We start from the raw sequence: 6,005 nt of genomic DNA, 5'->3' as shown, positions 1-6,005 counted from the left end.
TCCCAGGACAGAGCTGTCCATTTCCTTCAAGGGGCTTGCAATTGAACCGAGGGAGACAAACCAATTGAGTGATAACTGGTCTTTACTTCGAATGCGGCAGAAATTCAGAGAAAGGAGATAACGTGCGCTGAAGTAGTAAGAGAAGACTTTATGAAGAAGAGAACCAAGCCAAGCTCTTCAAAGGTAGAAGCTGTGTCTTTTATTTCATTCATAGTCCCACAGCACCATTCTCTGCACACTGTAGAAACTCCATAAAGGCAGGCCGGGCGCGGTAGCTCAAGCCTGTAATCCCAGCACTTTGGGAGGCCGAGACGGGCGGATCACGAGGTCAGGAGATCGAGACCATCCTGGCTAACACGGTGAAACCCCGTCTCTACTAAAAAATACAAAAAACTAGCCAGGCGACGTGGCGGGCGCCTGTAGTCCCAGCTACTCGGGAGGCTGAGGCAGGAGAATGGCGTAAACCCAGGAGGCAGAGCTTGCAGTGAGCTGAGATCCGGCCACTGCACTCCAGCCTGGGCGGCAGAGCGAGACTCCGTCTCAAAAAAAAAAAAAAAAAAAAAAAAAGAAACTCCATAAAGGCTTTTTGAATGAGTTTGTAATATTATTAATGTTTATTGAGTACACATTGAGTGCACAGTTCTTCACTAAATGATGTAGATGTTAACCAAGATGCAGTCTCTTTTTTAACCAGTCAACCAATGAATATTTACTGAGTGCCTATTATTTACAAAACACGATGCTAGAAATTATAGGGATGCAAGATGCAAGAAAAATATGTCTTAGACCCTCCCTTAGGGACTTTACAATGTGGTTGGTAAGATGAGACATATATGCACAGGAGGCTAACTAAGAATGTGAGCCAGAGCCAAATGAACGCTATAGACAATAAGTGTAAACACAATTTTTAAAGTACAGGTTACTGTAGACTGGGTGGATATGGAGGCTTTATGGAGGAGGTGGGACCTGCACTGGGCTTTGAAGGATGGGCAGAAATTAAATAGGCTTCAAGTTGTCATAGTTAAGATACAATTCAACACATGAAGCATCAGACTAAAGACCAAACAGATGAAGAACAACATCTAGGCAGGAATTTGCAGCTTATATCAGCATTTGTTAGAGTCATTCTATTTCCCTCCCACCATAATCACATTTTTTGTTCTTTTTCTTCCTTTTTCCTTTTTAAAATATTCCCCCCCCACTTCTCTTTATGGTGACATACAGGGCTAAAATATTCTCCTCTGAGAGGCATGTTAAAAGCCTGAGCTCAAAAACCAGACCGGGTTCAAATCCTGATTTTATCACTATTAGCTGTGTGATTTGGGGCAAGTTGCTTAATCCGTCTATTCCTCATCATTACACTACAGATGTAAAAATAGCACCTATGTCATAGGATTGTTTTGAGGATTAACTGAGTTAAAATATATAAAGCACTTAAAATTGTGCCTGGCAGATAGTAAGTGTTCAATAAAAGGTTAGCTTTTATTAAGGGAAGAAGGCTGGCTAATTCAACGTTATTGTCTTTCCAGGTCTTATTGTTTCTAGATAACTAAGTATATAACTAACGAACACCTCTATGGAAGCTGGAGGTCAGACGCTTGTCAGCTGATGGGTTAGGTCTTTAGCAACCCCATTAACATGCATAACAGCCCACTTAGGCTGCCGCCACTTTTTCCCAGATTGCCCTCACCCCTAGGCGACTTAGAGATACTTTTGTGAAATAAATACAATCACCAACTTAAGTAGGCAAGTTGAGTATTTAAAGGGCACTTCATCAACATAGGGAGACAACTGACAACTTTCAGAAGGGATTTAGTTTAAAGTAGACTATCCTCAGGGAGGCCTCAGGTGAAATGAACGTCAAGAAGGGAACAAGTCACTAATGGTAATAGGCAGCTGGATGGGTGTGTGTGGAAAGGAGTAGGGTGCTCCATAGAAAGGCAGTTAAGCTCTAAATCCAGATCCCCTGAAATACAGATTGTATGGATATGAGCTCTACTCTTTTGTTTTCACCACTCTACTACCTGTTTTTACAACCAGACCCTCCCCTCGTACTCCCTCCCTGCAGTTCCAGCCTCCTGCTTTCAGGAACACAAACACCCCAAATTACAGGGTCTTTTGATTTGCCATTTCCTTGGGACAGCCTGAAGGGAGAATCGAAAGAAGTTCTTGTCAGTATGGTTGCATAACACTGAGTCGGAGATTGTGAAATGTCCTTTGAGAAAAATGTACGGGCAGGAAGATGAATAGGTGTCTGTTTGATTAAGGTACAGTACTGCCTGTGGGCAGGATGATGAACTAATGGGATTCCATACAATTTAAAGGTCCTAAATCTTCATTTCTCACCACCCCCATTCTTGACTCCTTTTGGCCAAGAATCACTGTGGTCAAGGAAACGCAGTAGAGAGGAAAGTGCGCATCAAGTTCTGATGTCACCTGTTTGTCAAGAGATTTGACTCAGCTACTGTGTGTGTGTGTGTGTGTGTGTGTGTGTGTGTGTGTGTGCGCGCGCGCGCGCTGAGGTACAGAGGATAACTGTGCTTCACCCAACATCACTTAGTAGCTCTGAACTTCTGTGCCTGCCATGAAAAATAAAAAGGGTGCTCTGTGTGTGTGTGTGTGTGTGTGTGTGTGTGTGTGTGTGTGTATGGGAGCCAGCTAGCTGTTACTGCCTTATTAATGCAAAGGACTTAATTAGCCCAGTACCCTCTACTCTCCTCTTCTTTTCACCCTATCAAAATTTTCTCTCAAAGATCATTTATCATTTATTTACACCTCATTGTGAATTTAACTTGCACAATTCTCCTAGGGCCTTATCTCGTCACTCATCTATATATTTAACTTTTCACTTTCTATGGAATTGGTCCCTCTAGCGCTAAACACATTTAAATCTCTCCTATCCTAAAAAACAAATCCTTCTTTGACTATGCATTGCTCTCTGGCTACATTTCTTTCTTAGGCAAGTTTCTCAAAAGATTCTCTATTAAATGTTTCCACTTCTTCACCTCTGATTCAATTCTCAATTCACTATGATCTGGATTCTACTCCCAGGACTCTACTGAAACTGTTCTCATTTAAGTAATTATTAAATCTACTGGACATTTATCAGGGCTTATCTTATTTGACCTTTCTACTGTATTAAACACTATTAACCACCTATTTGCTCCTTTTAGAAACATTTTCATTCATTGCCTTCAGATCATTATTGTCTTCTGGCTCTCTTCCTACCTCTCTGACCACTCCTTCCTGATATCCTTCACAGGCTTTTTTTTTTTTTTTTTTTTTTTCTTTCCAAGATGGAGTCTTGCTCTGTTGCCCAGGCTGGAGTGCAGTGGCTTGATCTCAGCTAACTGCAACCTCCGCCTCCCAGGTTCAAACAATTCTCCTGCCTCAGCCTCCCGAGTAGCTGGGACTACAGGTGCACGCCGCCACGCCCATCTACTTTTTTGTATTTTAGTAGAGACCAGTTTTCACCGTGTTGCCCAGGCTGGTCGCGAACTCCTGCACTCAGGCAATCTGCCCGCCTCGGCCTCCCAAAGTACTGGGATTGCAGGCGCCAGCCACCGTGCCTGGCCCACAAGCTGTTCTTTTCTGTGCCTGCCCTTTAATGTTTTTCCCAAATGGAAATAGTTTTACTTTTTCTGGTTAAAAAAGAAATGTAAGTTTATTGTTAAAACATCAGATCCTTTAGAAAATTATAAAAATATAAAATCCAACTGAAACCCCACCACACAGAGGTAACCACTGCTAACATTTTGCTGTATGTCTTTCCAGACTTTAAAAATTATATATAGTTATTTATATATAAATATTTATATATAGTTATTTATATTTATATTATATTATATATTATTTATAATTATAACTATTTATATTAATTATATATATAAAATATACATTAATACAAATGATATACTACAATATTTTTTACCAGCTTTTTTCACTTTTTAATGGACATCATTCTGTATCAACAAGCATAGGACATTATTTTAAATGGATAGATAGGGGAACTGTAAATTAGGCCATTTGCACAGGATAGTGAAATTTATGATGGAAGTGACTAAGATCAAAAGCCTTGTAAAATATAAAATCCGCTACCCCTTTATAAGATTTGTTATAAAGCCGGGCGCGGTGGTTCACGCCTGTAATCCCAGCACTTTGGGAGGCCGAGGCGGGCGGATCACAAGGTCAGGAGATCGAGACCACGGTGAAACCCCGTCTCTACTAAAAATACAAAAAATTAGCCGGGCGCGGTTGTGGGCGCCTGTAGTCCCAGCTACTCGGGAGGCTGAGGCAGGAGAATGGCGTGAACCCGGGAGGCGGAGCTTGCAGTGAGCCGAGATCGCGCCACTGCACTCCAGCCTGGGCGACAGAGCGAGACTCCGTCTCAAAAAAAAAAATAAAATAAAATAAGATTTGTTATATAAGCAAATTCACAAATTAGAAAAAAAGACTACAAAAATATTGCAGAAAATGCACAATTATTTGCTCTTAAAAACAGGATCCTTACACTGGTATCTTTATGTGATTATCTGATTATTTTCTGAGGATAAATTATTGGAAGTAAAACTTTTGAGTCAAAGATTTTGGTAAATAACATTTAAAATAAAAAAAATACAAAGGCACTATACTTAAACATAGTTAATGAAAAACAACCCTCCCTGCCATCTGTGCCTCCTTTTCTCCAGTTCTGCTCTCCAGAGACAACCAGTATTACAAGTTTCTTCAAGTCAAAGTTTTTAAGAAAAACACATACTGCCAATCTATTTCCCAGAAAGATTGTACCGATTCACATTCCTACCAAAACTGCATGCCCTCACCAATTTTTAAATCTTCTGTCCTTGCCTCTTCATGTTTTTCTTTCTACATGGTATGCTGATGACTCTCATATCTCTATCTCTCTAACCCTGACCTCGCCCTCGAGCTCCAGGCCAGTATTTCCAGCTACTTGCTGGACATCTCCACCTGGATGTTCTACAGACACCCCATATTTATCTAAACTGAACTCATTTTTTACAGATGAGGAAAACTGTTTGTATAATTTGCTCATGGTTATACAGCTAGAAAGCAAGGATTTAAACCCAGGCAGCCTAAGTCCATGGGTCACACATTTAAGCCCCACACTATACTACCACCATATCTAATCACATACAAGTCCTATTTTATTTCTTCAATCTCTGTCCTATCTCTTCCCTCTTCTCCATTCTCACCATCACCACTTGATTCTGAGTCTTATTGTCAATACCTTCACAATTCAACTTAAATACATCTTCCATGTTGTCTACAAAACAATTCTTCTAACACATACATCTGATCATGTATTTTTCCTGCTTAGGATCCTTCAGGGACTCCCTATCACCTACTATAAAGCATTGTATCACCTATCATAAAGTCAGAGATCCTTTGCTTAATATAAGCAGATCATCCTTTGTCTGCCCATCCTTAGCCAGTCTACCTTTCTAAACACTTCCATCACACAGTCTGAATTGGCGATAAATGCCTAAAAATGCCCTACTGTTTCTTATCACAAGGACTTTGCATATTTCTCTCTCTCTCTCTCTCTTTTTTCCTTTTTTCTTTGATGGAGTCTTGCTCTGTTGTCCAGGATGGAGTGCAGTGGCATGATCTCAGCTCACTGCAATCTCTGCGATTCAAGCGAGGTTCAAGCGATTCTCCTGCCTCAGCCTCCCGAGTAGCTGGGATTACAGGCGTGTGCCACCCCGCCCAGCTAATTTTTGTATTTTTAGTAGAGACGGGGTTTCACCATGTTGGCCAGGCTGGTCTCGAACTCTTGACCTCAAGTGATCTGCCTGCCTCGGCCTCCCAAAGTGCTGGGATTACAGGTGTGAGCCACCGCGCCTGGCCTGCATATGCTGTTTCTTATTCCAGAAATTACCTTTCCCTATTTCCACTCCTATTTGTCCTTTATGTCTTTTCATGTCTGTTAAACTCATGTTTCCTCCTCCAGGGGAGCCTCCCCTAATTTTTCCAATTATACATTTCCT

The 6,005-nt window shown here is 41.2% G+C and overlaps 1 protein-coding gene across 1 annotated transcript in view; it reads left to right on the top strand.

Moving 5' to 3' along the window:
- Nucleotides 1-2,116: 2,116 nt before the first annotated feature.
- Nucleotides 2,117-6,005, top strand: part of SNX12 (sorting nexin 12) — a 16,070-nt gene continuing 12,181 nt past the window's right edge. The window contains 1 exon segment of the mRNA NM_001193757.3: nucleotides 2,117-2,267. The gene's annotated coding sequence lies outside the window, so the exon portion shown is untranslated.

Source organism: Macaca mulatta, chromosome X, assembly GCF_049350105.2.
Source record: "Macaca mulatta isolate MMU2019108-1 chromosome X, T2T-MMU8v2.0, whole genome shotgun sequence".
Classification (NCBI taxonomy): domain Eukaryota; kingdom Metazoa; phylum Chordata; class Mammalia; order Primates; family Cercopithecidae; genus Macaca; species Macaca mulatta.
This window is presented reverse-complemented; position numbering and strand designations above follow the sequence as displayed.